This window comes from Siphateles boraxobius, unplaced genomic scaffold (assembly GCF_051911475.1).
Source record: "Siphateles boraxobius isolate OS27281-9 unplaced genomic scaffold, OSU_SipBor_1 1, whole genome shotgun sequence".
In the NCBI taxonomy this organism is placed as follows: domain Eukaryota; kingdom Metazoa; phylum Chordata; class Actinopteri; order Cypriniformes; family Leuciscidae; genus Siphateles; species Siphateles boraxobius.
Window position 1 is genome coordinate 22,847,070 of NW_027508699.1, and position 14,801 is coordinate 22,861,870.

General features: G+C 40.7%; 1 pseudogene across 1 annotated transcript in view; it reads left to right on the plus strand.

Annotated features, from left to right (window-relative positions):
* LOC143737669 (cadherin-18-like) overlaps positions 1 to 14,801 on the plus strand; it is an 82,275-nt pseudogene that overhangs the window by 52,723 nt on the left and 14,751 nt on the right. Inside the window, exons 5-10 of the transcript XR_013203694.1 lie at positions 701 to 868; positions 1,181 to 1,368; positions 1,499 to 1,752; positions 3,595 to 3,731; positions 5,369 to 5,490; positions 12,143 to 12,257. The product of XR_013203694.1 is annotated as a cadherin-18-like (transcript). The remainder of the gene's footprint in view (positions 1 to 700; positions 869 to 1,180; positions 1,369 to 1,498; positions 1,753 to 3,594; positions 3,732 to 5,368; positions 5,491 to 12,142; positions 12,258 to 14,801) is intronic.

Sequence of the window (14,801 nt, forward strand, 5' to 3'; positions counted from 1 at the left end):
AGAATACTGTTCAATCATTAATGAATAACAACACAAATGAGTGCCGCAATATTAACATTCTAGTAATTACTACTAACTAACAAGAAACTCTGATTAAGTAAGTAAAAGTGCTCAGTTGAATTTGGTAGTTCACTCTTATCTAATCAGTACCTTCTTTTTTATATACCTCCAGGAGGAATAATAAGAACAACTAGGCCAATATACAGATTCATAATTACTGTCAAGTCAAGTCACCTTTATTTATATAGCGCTTTTTACAATACAGATTGTTTCAAAGCAGTGATACAGTTTACAGTGATAACAGGAAAATAATGCAACAAAGTTTGTTTCTGCCATTACAGCAGATGTAGAAGAAAATAGTGTCATACTCTAACTTAAATAAGTTCAGTGATGGTTCAGTTTTGTTGTAAAAAGTTATTAATTTAGTTAATTTATGTATATACCCGCTCTGGAGGAAACAGTGATGTCATCGTCCAGCTCAGTTCAGTTCTCATATAATGGTGTCAATGAAGGCAGATCAATAATATAAATAATGTGAATAATGGCAACTCCAAATTTTGCCCGTTTTACATTTAATATTTGTTCTTAAACACCGTAATTTGCAGAAAATAGGAATACAATTTTGAATGTCCAACAATGGGATATGGGGTATTTAGGTCAGCGGGAGCTAAATTTATGCTTTCTACCCTCTGGGTCACAGGTGTCATAAGGACGGCTTTGCCGAACATGGACAGAGAAACTAAAGAGATGTACTCCGTCATCATCCAAGCCAAAGACATGGCCGGCTCTGTTGGGGGTCTGTCCGGATCTACCACAGTCAACATCTCACTGACAGACGTCAATGACAATCCACCACGATTCCCTCAAAGTATGAGTCTCTGCTTCACTCAGTCTCTTTCACCATTGAAAAAGTCAGGATTTTAGGCACGCCCCTTCAACAGAGACCATCTAATCCCTAAATCCCTGTGAATGTACTTTGAATGTATCCCAAATGGCTGCATTCGTTTGAGCTTTATTTTGTGCACAAAAAAAAAGCTTTTATTGAGTTTGCTCAGGTTTATCCCATATAAACCCTACAAATCAGCAGAGCGCAAGCAACACTTTTTAATATTTGCATCAAACACCTTCAAATGTTTAATAAAATCACATCTGTTCTGTTTGTGTTTATTATCCACTTCAGAGAACTATCAGCTTTATGTGCCAGAATCTGCTGAGGTAGGGAAAGCAGTTGGTAAAATCAAAGCAAACGATGAAGACCTTGGTATCAACGCTGAGATGACTTACAGAATTACCAATGAAGAAGGAGCTACCATGTTTTCCATCTCTACAGACAGTGACAAGAGAGAAGGAATCATCTCCCTCAGAAAGGTCTGATCTAGATGTTCACACAGAACCGATGCTTCATGTAAATTCATGTCTGCTCTTTCAGCCTTTTTCCATGCTGGCCAAAATGTCATTTCTGCTTCTCCCTTGATCTTATCACTGATGTCCTTTCTAGCCTCTGGACTACGAGAAGAAGAAGGCATACTCTTTGAACATTGAAGGTGTCAACACCCATCTGGATCCTCGTTTTTCTTACCTGGGCCCTTTCAAAGACAGCACCACGCTCAAGCTCATCATCGGGGATGTTGATGAGGCTCCAGTGTTTACTATGGACTACTATATCATAGACGTGTATGAAAACGCTCCGGCTCGGACAGAGGTTGGCATGGTAACTGCTCAAGACCCGGACAGCACTAGAAGCAAAGTCAGGTGAGTTTTCTGAGAGAATAATGCTATACGGCCTTGAGGTATATTTTAAATGGCTATCAGAGAAAATGTCATAGCCTGCCTCTGACAGTACTGTAGTGTAGCGTACATGCAGTAATATTATCCACCATTCGGTATTAAATTGAGAAGGCCTTTTAAATTCTAATTCAATTACTGAATTCAAATGGAGGTAGTAAATAGGATGCAGAATTTTTAAAAAAGAGCTACGACCCATGGCTCCTGGGAAGCAACAAAAACAAGGGACACACGTAAACCAATTTATAGGCTCAAAAGTAATGCAAGAATAAGGCAACACTAAATAATAGAATGAAAACAATTAAAGAAAATAACAGTGTTTTTGTAGTCATCATTGAAACATTGAAAAGTGTAATGCAATGTTGAAGTTGAAATGTAAATGCAAAAGGTAACAAAATGCAACGCAAGCAAAGTCCAAAACCAAAGTTCCCTCTCTCTTGGCTCAGTTGGTGATCTCTTAAGAAGCGTCTAAGGCACGGTCACAGGTTCTTCCAGTTGACTGCCAATTGAGGTAATTAGTGGGCTCAGGTACCAAACAGCAAGTCCCAAAACCAACAGCAGAGGTTGTCACAGCATGCAATTGCGTTAAAATCTCTGTGCTATGTGAGATTCGGTAGAATATTGTCCCATAGAAAACTGTAGTAGTGGCAAGCTCTTCCTGTCATTTGTTGATTGTCAACTATTGATTTCAACTTATCATATTATAATAGTATAATAATATATATATAATATATAATAATATTATAATAATATAGTAACATAATATAATATATATTATCAAATATAGTAAACAGTTGATGATTAGAAAATATTTTTTTATGAATGCATTTATCTAGCTGCAGAAGAAAACCCTCAGATATCTGTGGTATATAAACATTCAAGCCTTTAAGCTTCATCTTAAAGTTTTGTAAAAAAAAAAAAAAAAAAACTTTAAAAAGCCTTGAAGGCTTGAAGGTTTATTACGGTTACCGGGAGGGGGCACTTAGTTTTGTCGTGGCCACGAAATATAAATTTCTGGGAACTTAATATTAACTCATGAGAACGTGATAAGTCGTGGCCACGAGATCATCCTTATGTCATCCTTATGTCATCCATAAGAAGGTCATCCTTATGTCGTGGCCACGCGGTGTAAAGTCGTGGCCTTGAGATCATATGTTGAGAGAACGACATACTTTGCTCGTGTCCACGACTTCATATTATTCAAGGAACGAAATTTATTTCTCGTGGCCACAAGTTAAATGCATAAACAACCTGCGTGACAATAGCAACCGGGAATTATCAGAAATGGATTGACCCTTAATAATATTTATTTTTAATTAAGAAAAAAAGTTGAATTTTTCTTAAAAAGTGGAATTAAGAAATTGTTATAAACATATTGCCTTTTATATCTTGCGTGATGTTGCCTATAGACAGCATTCAAATGAAGTTTTTTGTTATCAGTAAATATCAATAATGTCGACTCCTGTTCAGAGAGATCTGAGGGTTTTCTTCTGCAGCTAGCTAAATGCATAAAACTATTCACTAATCATCAACTGGTTAAGTGTGACAAAGCATCTTGAAGTCCCGTCTAAACAGAAATTATGTGTAAATCGTAGGTGACAGGAAATGCATTTATAATCATGAGGCTTATAAGAATCTGCTTTTGGATAATCATTGGTTAACAGAATACATTTTTTTCAAACTGAAGGACACTTTTTTTCAGCATTAAAATGACTATTAAAGCATAGTCTTCAGAAATGCATCTGAAATGCATATCATCATAACTTGAACAATATCTTTGAGTTTAACTTTTCTGTATTGCAATTTTAGGTATTCCATTGACCAAAATGCAGAAGGTGATGCACTTTTCAGCATAGATGTTGACAGTGGACTGATTACAACCACCAGAAGTCTAGACCGAGAGGAGGTAGCCTGGCACAACATCACAGTGATGGCTTCAGAGATTGGTATGTACTGCTCTCGGGCCAGAATCCTGTCTGTATTCATTGATTTTTGTTTTTATGTTGGTTTCTGAGGAAAACACAGGGAACCATTTTACCAATGATAACTTCATTTTGAATCAAGCATTCTTCTTGAAATTTGGAGAGAGAACACCTTGTCCAAGAGGGAATCATAGGCCCTGAAGTCTGAATCATTGATACTGACCAAAACAAATGTCTCCTTGAAGGATTGTGTCATTGTGGGATTGATGCTGAGGCTGCTGCAAGCATGCTGGTGTGGCTTTGAAGGTGGACAGGGTCAATCAATTTTCTTCTCTTTTTCCTATTTGTTTCTTCTTCTTTTTTTACAGATGCTTATCTAAGCAATTATCTTTCCTCTACACTTTTCTTCACAATGGTGTTCAGCTAATGGGCTGAAACTGCCCTCTGTTATTGCTGATACTGAACTGATAAACTTAGGTCACTGTAGTTAATCTCAGTTCCATTATACTGAACGACATTCCTCGCACATGACTCCAAAATGGGTCTAACGTTTCCCACACGAATTTTAAATTCTCGTCATGCTTCAGTGAATCCCATGAGAGAAACATGAATTATTTATTTTTCACTATAAGGTTTTCAACATGGTAAATGCAATAACTATAATGTTACATCATGAAAATATATTTTCAACTTCAGGCTTTTCAGGATTTATTTTGCACATTTTTGCCTTTAGTGTGAAGGACAGCGGAGGCTTGACAGGAAGCAATTACATGTTGAAAATGTTAATGATTCTTCTCAAAATGTATTGTGTGAAAATCATTATGGTGTTATGGTGTCATTTCCATCCCAACACTTTGGTAACACTTTACTTTCACTAATAGTTAACTATAGTTAACATCAACAAACTATGAAAAATACTTAGTGTAAAGCTTAATTTTTACATTTACTAATACATTATTAAAATCAAAAGTTAATAATATTTTAATATTATTAAATGAAGCTGAGCCAACATTAACCAACAATGAACAGTTGCATTTATATTAACTAACATCAGCAAAGATAAATAAATAATGTAACACAAGTATTGCTCATTGTTTGTTAATGTTAGTAAATTAACCTTATTGTAAAGTGTTACAGAAAAAAAAGATGTGTGCAGTAATTTTGTCTAATTATGCCAAAAATATAAAAATATTAATTAATTGTTATTTGAAATGTAAATGGGAAATTAACTGTGGCAAGAAAAAGGAGTCAGTCATTTTGTTAAAAGTTCAAAATGTAATTTCCTTGTCATTTCCACAATAAAGAGCATTTTAGATGTGGGCTGGAAATTACATTGTGGTGAAAATTTTCAGTGCAAAAATGACAACAACTGTGATGTATGTATATACTGTTGGACAAATAAACTACCAGGTTCTCACAGTTAAAGAAACCCCCAAAAAGGGTTACAATATCTCTATTTTGTAAATAAAACGTGGTATTCATCAGCAAATATTGTCAATTAAGTCAATTAAGCTTCACACCAGTGTGTCCTGATATGGCATGACTTCAATCATGTGAAATCTCTCATATATCATTCATTCATCATTGTTTTGCTGGTTATTTTTTAACTGTCCTGACAGAAAATATCCATGATTGAATATTTGTCTCTTTTTTTTTTTCAGACAATCCAAGTCTGGTGAGCTATGTACCAGTCACAATCCAGGTCTTGGATGTCAATGACAATGCCCCCTATATTGCCACAGACAGTGCTCTGGTTGTGTGTGAAGGCTCCAAGGCAGGCCAGGTTAGTTATCACTTCTCATTCCTTTTCTCAGTGTGTCCCTATCACTCTTTTTCGACCTGTCAGCTCCCATCTGAACCCTTGAAACCGTTTTTCCTATCTGCACTTTTCTCCTGTCCTTTTCTCCTGCCCTATTATTTTCTCAAACCATCTTTTTTCATGGTTCTGAAATTCTGCCATTCAGTTCTCACATATGTATGAACCCACACACTCCCATGTACACAAATACTATGGACACATGCATAAATGAGAAACACATACGCTTCTTTTATGAGATGTCTGACACCATCAAGGATGGATTTATCTGTGGCTCGACAGACTTTGGAGGCTCTTAAACCTATAAATAATTCAGCGTGTACCAATGTATTCACCGGCAGATAGGAGTCAGCATCAAGCGCACTAAGAATGGCTCACAGGAAATGTTAATCATTGCATGTTGAAATCTAGGCCCATGTGCAGCGGCATAGCCGTTATAGCTTTACCCTTGAATGAGATTACGATTTAAGCGGTTGAACACACACAATTCACACACAGTGGGTGGAAATACTTTTTTGGGGGGGTGGGGGGGGGGGGGGGGGGGTGATTAAATATCAAAGGTCATCTCCAGACATTTGTGTCTGCTAAACCATTAAGGGCATTTGAAGGGTAAATGATGAAAATTCGGTCATCATTTACTCACAATCACGTTCCAAAGCCATAAACATATATTTTTCTTGAAACCTGAGAGGTTTATGTCCCTCCATTGATTGTCCAGGTAAGCAAAACTTCGAAGTGTAAAGGTATGGTCAATGATTCTGCCTGAAAGAAAATGTGTGATTAATATACATAGTTGTGTTTTTTATTTTGGAGCATTTCCTAATTAAAGGCTGCTTTTAAAGCACCATGGAGCTTTTTATACATATTCTGTTTCATTCAAGCCCAGTAACCCATTTACTGTCTTTTATACGGCAGAGGTCCATTTGTAAGCGTAGATGTTGGCTCTCATTTATTATGACTTTTGGTCTGCTTGCCTCAGATCAGTCCATCTAACGTCTAAATAAAATCCTCCTCCCAATTACTGAAATTCATGATTGTAACTTTGTAAGATAATCAGGGATTGCTGTCATGCTGTGGCCCTTGATTGAGTGTTTCCACAGAGATAAGGCAGAACCACATTGCTTGTACTGGCATCAACTCACAGGAAACTCTTTCCTTTTGATTTTCACTGCACTGTAATTTGGGAAGAAAGCTGTAATGCAGAGTTACACTGGTGTTTTTTATACTCTTGCTTCCGAACTTAAGTTTTATTCTACTCCCTTCTGTTGGTCACACTTTAGATTACGGTCCAATTCTCACTATTATCTCAGAATCAGAATCTAACTATTACCTATGACTTTTGCCTCAATATTCTCCTAATTGCTGCTTATTAATAGTTAGTAAGGTAGTTGTTAAGTTTAGGTATGGGGTAGGATTAAGGGATGTAGAATATGGTCATGCAGATTAAGGCATTAGTATGTGCTTTATAAGTACTAATAAACAGAAAATATCCTAGTAATATGAATGCTAATAAGCAACTAGTGAGAATTGGACCCTAAACTAAAGTGTTACCAATTTTTGTAAAAATGTGTTTGAGGGAAGTTTCTTATGCTCGCACAGGCTTTATTTATTTGATTATTTGATACAGTGAAACAGTAATATTATGAAATATTATTAAAATTTAAATTACTTTTACTATTTTAATATTTCAAAATGTAATATATTTCTGTTGTTACAATTTTTTATAAGATGCAGCCACTAAAAATGTTGACAGGGCTGGTAAAAATCTCATTGTTTAGTCCTGAATCATGCCTTTGAATTAACCACCAAAACGGCAACAAATGCAAGCTTTTCCCAGATTCAGTTTATTGAGAAAAATTTGCATTATATTTGAATAAGAGTGAACAGTAGCTTGCACAGGTGTATAATTGTATTTAAAGAATATCTGTTCCATTCTGATATTAGAACCGGTTGATTTCATACCAATTACAAACATAAACTGAACTACCGAAACACCAACAAACTGTGCAAAATCTTACATAAAACCAATTCGAATCCACATCAGATGCTCTGATGTAAAAGTGCTCTAGAGAGAGAAACCCCTGGTCTAACATGTGTCATGCAGCACAGACAGGTGAAAGGCTTCAATAATTGGTCCAGACAATGCATGAGGAAACTCCCACTTACAGCTGATGTGCTAGCAGGAGCCAATTAGGTTAACAAGCTGACAAAACATCATGAGGCTGAGCAATGCTTCAAACCAGCTATCTGTTCAATGACTGTAATCCAAACACCCAACTGGCCAAGGGGCTTCGGGTCAGCAGTCTGAAGTTAATGTCTTTCAAAATTGGAGAAGAAGAAGAAGCCCAGGTGATCCAATTACATTTCTGGGTTATAAATAGTGACACAACCAGACTCTCAGAGATGCAAAAGCATCTCTTTTAGATATTTTTAGTGCCACTTATCATTCAACTTTAATTTTGGAGTAAGAAAGAACTAAGCTTGAGCTTGTTCTCTCACGAGAGTATCTCTCGTACTGCGTAATATCTTACACTATGGGGAAAATCTCTTTTCCACAAGATATTGAAGCCAAAAATTCTCCTTAATTTTGAATTAATGTAAAACGCTGTGCAGCAGCATGCAGACATAGGCAAGACGGCTTGCGCGCCTATTGGCTGCCCTGCGGCAACAGCAGCAGCCTATCAAGAGAGGCCCTGCGTGACGTGATACCCAATGGGGCGCTTTGCACCCATTTCGTCACGTCCCGCCAGAATAGGCGTGGCCTTGGCGTATAAATACGCTCGACAGGCTGATACAAACTGACACGCATCGCTGGATCCGGAGTGAGAAGCAGCGCCGTCTGACAGTAAGCCTTCTGCGGGACGAGCCTTCGAGCCTGAAGCACGCTGGCCTTCACCTCGCCTCCTTCAGCCGCCCTACCTGCTACGCTTTCCGGCGTCAATATCCTTTTACTCTGCTGAGAGTGTGTGTTCGCCGTCGCGACTCACACTCTCTCTCTCTTTATCTAAAAGAGCAGCGTCTTTTTAAAGATGCTTCGTTCCTTCGTTCGTGCCGAGCCGCACTCAGTGACAGGGACCGCCATTTCATCTGCGTTTCCCGCCTGGGTAAGGATCATGCAGCTCTCACGCTCACTGAGCGAGCTATTGCCATGGTGACTCTGAGGACTCGCCTGGCATTTTTTCTCCGAGTCTGCACTCCCGCCCGCTGTAGTGCCGCGCCGTAAACCGCCGTACTCAGCGGGTCCCCGAGCCTTCTCCAGCCCGTGAAAGCTCGCCGGTTCGCCCGCCAGCTTCACCAGCTTCAATCGAGTCGCTCACTGACGGAAAACGGCCGCCGCGCGCCGCCGCCTCCGCCATTATGACGACGAGATAGCTGCATCTGTAGAGAAGGCCAGCTGCGCTATCCTGGCGTCGGACAGTGAGGATTGAGTGAGCTCTGTGGACCTCCCCCCCTTCTGCCAGCGAGTCGTCAGAGAAACGGGCCAGCATCAAAACCGCGGCTAGCTTTCTTTACGTTATAAGAAACCTACCCCGCCCCCCGTGGGCGTGCGTCACCGGCGAAATGAGGACAGAGTGTGTTTTAGTCCCGCCGAGGCCGGACCAATCTCCATTTCGAAACATTTCTCAGCTCCTCTTAGTTTGAGCGGCGTAAAATGTCAATATTGCTGCAGTGAGCCTGTTGTATAACACGCACGCCTGCAAACAAACGCCGACACACAGAACTGTGATGACGCTCTCTTATCTGCTCGACGCCCCCCGTGGGCGTGCGTCACCGGCGAAATGAGGAAAGAGTGTGTTTTAGTCCCGCCGAGGCCGGACCAATCTCCATTTCTCAAACATTTCTCAGCTCCTCTTAGTTTGAACGGCTGAAAATGTCAATATTGCAGCAATGAGCCTGTTGTATAACACGCACATCTGCAAACAAACGCCGACACACACAAAACTGTGATGACGCTCTCTTATCCGCTCGGGCTATTTTAAGCTTTTGTCGTTTCCCCCTGTGGCTCAACCCGTGTTCGATCCCAGCTCTCGCAACAGATAAAATGTAGTCTTGCCGCGGCCAGACTTACACCCAAACTTTTCGCTCATTCAGTTCCAAGAAAATGCGACTGTTCCAGTGTATTTTGCAGTAAACAAGCCGGTACCATGGCCCGCTTGCCTGCACACAAATGCCGTTTCCACGGCGACCCAGAAATATCATATAAGCAGTGTATTTTTTGGTTATGAGTGTAATAAAAATGCCAACAGCCCAGTGTTCATTTCTACACACAAACACAGCCCGCCACAGTGCAGGGCTCGCACAAATGAGATCGACTCATGTCAATTGTGCATTAAATGTAGTGAATGTGCCCACAACCCAGTGTCCACAAACACTACACACTGCATGTGCCACGTTTTCTGTAAAAGAAACCAACACACATATAGTCAGCTAAGGCCCACGGTGTTTAAGTTTCGCCGCAGCCAGACTCCACCGAAACTTCTCGCTCGTTCAGTTCCAAACAATGTGACTGTTCCAGTGTATTTTGCAGTAAACAAGCCGGTACCACAGCCCGCTTGCCTTTTTCTCCAAGAGCAGGGATGCGGTGGCCCACGTATGGCCCTGCTGCCCCCTCTATGCTTTTCCCCGTCTCGCTCCTGCCTCAAGTGCTGGAACGAATCAGGGAAAACGGATGCCCAGTGCTGCTCGTGACTCCGCTCTGGACGAACCAGATTTGGTTCCCTGTCCTAATGCGGCTGACCAGCACTCCCCCGTTGCCTATACCGGTGAGGAGAGACCTCTTTCAGGCAAAGGGAGTCGAAGGGAGTCTGCTGTACCAGAAGACCTTCCAGAGAATCCAAACTTCACTCTGAAGGACAATGAAGGTAAAATATAAACAATAACAAAACTGCTGCCATAGGATTTGTTTTGGCTTGGTGTAACATCTAATTAGAAATAGTTTGATGAGGCAAGCCTGTATTTTAGGAGTTGGTTACAAAAACAAATTCCATATTCAGTACTTAAGTTGTGCACAGGCTCTCATGAAAGTCAAATAAGATCCGACTGATCTAAAGAGCCTCTCCGATGGCATCTCTGAAATGGAATCTTTCTAATGTTTTCCAACTGATTTCCTGATGTTTGCTCAGGGCAAACCCTCAGTGCCTCTCCACAAACATATTTAGTACCACATGTTGTCACACAGATCTATTTGTCAGACATGAAACATCTGTCTTTCAAAACGGTGTTTCTTATGGCTCTCGCTTCAGTGAAACGCATAGGGGACTTACAAGCGCTCTCAGTAAGCGCGTCATGTATGGAGTTTGGGCCTAATGACTCAAAAGTCATACTCAAACCAAGGCACGGGTACGTGCCCAAATCCCTCAACGCACCGTTCAGGGCCCAGGTTATTTCCCTGTGCGCCCTCCCGGTTCATGATGAGGAGGAGGATGCGAGTCTCCTTTGCCCTGTCAGGGCACTGAGAGCTTATGTATCCCTGCTCGAGCAGCTCTTTGTTTTGTTCGGCGGATGCTCCAAGGGACTGGCCGCATCAAAACAGAGCCTATCCAGATGGATAGCCGACGCCATAGTGCTGGCTTACACTTCTAAGGGCCAGCAGTGTCCTTTTGGTGTCAGAGCGCACTCCACGAGAGGCGTGGCCTCGTCGTGGGCGTGATCTAGCGGGATTTCCTTGCAGGATATCTGTATGGCGGCAGGCTGGGCCTCGCCGTCTACATTTATAAGGTTTTATAACCTAGAGGTTCCCGCCTTACAGGCCAAGCTGCTGTCGGTCTAAAATTTAGTACTATCTGCCCCGCTCCGCCGGCGCAGAATGCTGAGTTTTGCTTGTGCATCGCTCACTGATCGATAGAACAGCTCCATGGGTGTTGAATAACCCGTACTTATACCCAGTTCAGGCTGAACACGTTCAACCTGTCTGCGTGAAACACTGTTAACATAACTAGCTCCTGTGGGATGCTATTTCATGGGGAATGATGCTTGAAGCCTCTCTTCTCCGACTCTCTGTGAGTCTACGGTGATTATGCACTATATGAGCCCCGGGTTACTGCCCTTGGGACTTTGGTGTTGGATTCCAGTACGCACGGCGTGTTGCATTGTGTTCCCCATAGCGTAAGATATTACGCAGTACGAGAGATACTCTCGTAAGAGAATGTACTTGGTTACTAACGTAACCTCGGTTCTCTCTAGAGAGGGAACGAGTACTGCGTATCTTGCCGTGCATACAACAGCGCTGGTTCGCTTCAGTGATGAAAACCAGTTTGTATCAGCCTGTCGAGCGTATTTATAGGCCAAGGCCATGCCTATTCTGGCGGGACGTGACGAAATGGGCGCGAAGCGCCCCCATTGGGTATCACGTCACGCAGGGCCTCTCTCGATAGGCTGCTGCTGTTGCCGCAGGCCAGCCAATAGGCGCGCGAGCCGTCTTGCCTATGTCTGCATGCTGCGTTTTACATTAATTCAAAATTAAGGATAATTTTTGGCTTCAATATCTAATATATAAAAGAGGTTGTCCCCATAGCGTAAGATATTATGCAGTACTCGTTCCCTCTCTAGAGAGAACCGAGGTTACGTTAGTAACCGAGTACGTTTTCTCTTGTTCTGTTCGGTTTCTTTCTCTTTGTAGATCATTCAGACCATCAGGGCCACAGACAAGGACAACTTCGCCAATGGACGGTTCACCTTTGCTGTACCAGAAGACCTTCCAGAGAATCCAAACTTCACTCTGAAGGACAATGAAGGTAAAATATAAACAATAACAAAACCGCCGCCATAGGATTTGTTTTGGCTTGGTGTAACATCTAATTAGAAATAGTTTGATGAGGCAAGTATTTTAGGAGTTGGTTACAAAAACAAATTCCATATTCAGAACTTAAGTTGTGCACAGGCTCTCATGAAAGTCAAATAAGATCCGACTGATCTAAAGAGCCTCTCCGATGGCATCTCTGAAATGGAATCTTTCTAATGTTTTCCAACTGATTTCCTGATGTTTGCTCAGGGCAAACCCTCAGTGCCTCTCCACAAACATATTTAGTACCACATGTTGTCATACAGATCACCCTCATTCTCTGCCTTCCCCTCATCTTCTTGCTCTTTTTTTAATATCATTGCAAGGCCAACATTGCCGTTTCCCTGGAAACGTTACCAGGTCTGTGTTTATGTTAGCTCAAGGCTCCCTGGTGGAGACGGCCAGGCTGTAATGATTTCCTTTTAATGCCGGACTGCTGCTTCAATGAATCGGGGCTGCAGGTGGACCGATCGGAGTTTAACAGGGCAATCAGGGAGATAAGAGGCAGATGCTAAAATCCCAGAGTTCAGAGAATCCAGTGCTTCAGAGCTTTATTTGAATCTGTAACCTAGCCAAGCCCCCTTCCCCCAGGCCACTCCATCCTTAAATAATATCCCTGCGGATGTACCATTACGGACCATTTTACACATTGGGGGTTTGCGCAATCCTCTGAACACACTTGAGGAGCACTCTGTTGAGCTTCCTGTGATTGGGTGGGTGTGTAAGGCTGTCATCTTTGATCACGTAGATGTTTCTCTCCTGGCACCGCAGTCATTATGTCAGCATCCACATGACCATAGCGTTTGCCAGGGTGAGGTGGAAAAAAATATGATGGAAATTCCCTCCGGAGGTGCACTTATTTTCCCCCTGGGAAATGGCAGCGAGTTCAACTGGATAAAAATCATCTTGCCTGTTATGTTTTTTGACATAGTTCATATTCTGATTCTAGGAAGCCTTTGTAATGAAGCTCTTCACTGCTTCAGTAGAATGGGTGAGGGAATCCGCAAAGATAGCCTACATCAAGTTTGACAGCATGCCACAGCTTTGGCAAGAGTGTTTGTGTTTGTGTCATCTGGGATGGGACACATTACATTGAGAGGATCCCTCCTGGGCCAATTTACTGCAGTTCTCTCTCAGGCCATTTATCTCCGCCATTTAAACACTCACATTAAGTTATAACAGCTAGAGCGATGCAGTTCATGCCAGAACTGCAGTATTGGCAGTATATGTTGTTGTTGTTTTTGTTGTTGCTATTTCGTATTTATTTATCTATTTTTTGAATATTTTTTGCACTACACATCTCACAGTGATGATTAATTATCTGCAGTACATGCATGAATCGCTCTCATGTATTTTCACAGGGAAAGTGTTTACGATTCACTGCTACATAAATCAAAGCATAACTGTGAATTTCCCATCCATGTATAATTACAGACCACGTTTTCTATGTTGTTTGTAAAGATACGCTAATGATCGTTCCACCCTCTGTCATTTCATGTTCATTTTTTAATAGTGTTTGGACAGATTAAATGGAGTCTACCTTCAGGCCATTTCATAAAACCCCTACAGCATGAAATCAAACACAAACGCGATAAACCTAGAGGTCATTACATGAAAGGCTGATTTATGCATAAATATTTCAGAGATGCTAATTTTGATAGTGTTAACGATAACCTTGAGTTTGAAAATCTTCCTTCTTGTAGTATCTAATGCACACAAAATAGTTGCTGGTTCTACATGCATGATATTTCAGTACTAAATCATTTATAAGCAGATATTAGATGCTTTTTTTAATTTTTTTAAAAAAAAATTATTGTGCCATCACATTTCTCTATTCTTACATTTAGATTACCTTCAAGCTCTAACACTCAATTCAAATTAATCTTTAAAAGCACTAATCATTTAATAACACTTAAATATCTTTATCTCAAAATAAATATCCATTTTTGTACTGTATATGATGTACATTATAATTCAATTGACTGATTTTAGTTTTTAGTGTTTTCTTTTGCCCCCGGTGTAATGGACAAGGCTTAAACCTAGTACTAGACTAAAATGCATGTTTGAGCTGTTTAAACTGAAAGCAACTATCATTGACATATCTTAAAATATGTCAGTGCCATTGTTTTGTCTCAAGATGCACACCAGTTTTTTTGCATGTTTATACAAACTACTTAAAGGGATAGTTATAAATAAAATTCTGTCATTATTTACCCATAAGACTTTTGTTCAACTTCAGAACACAAATGATGATCTTTTTGAAGAAATCTGAGAGCTTTCTGTACTCTCCAGCTACGCAACTAGCACTTTGACGCTTCAAAAAGTTCATAAAGAGACCGAAAAACTAATCCATATGAATTGAGCGGTTTAGTTCAATTTTTTTAAGAGACTCAATTGACACCAAACCTTTCTCAGTTGCAGAACAAATCTCAAATTTTCCGGAAGTTTATCAGGGTTTTCCAAGGCTACAATTGCTTTATATGATGAACAGATTGAA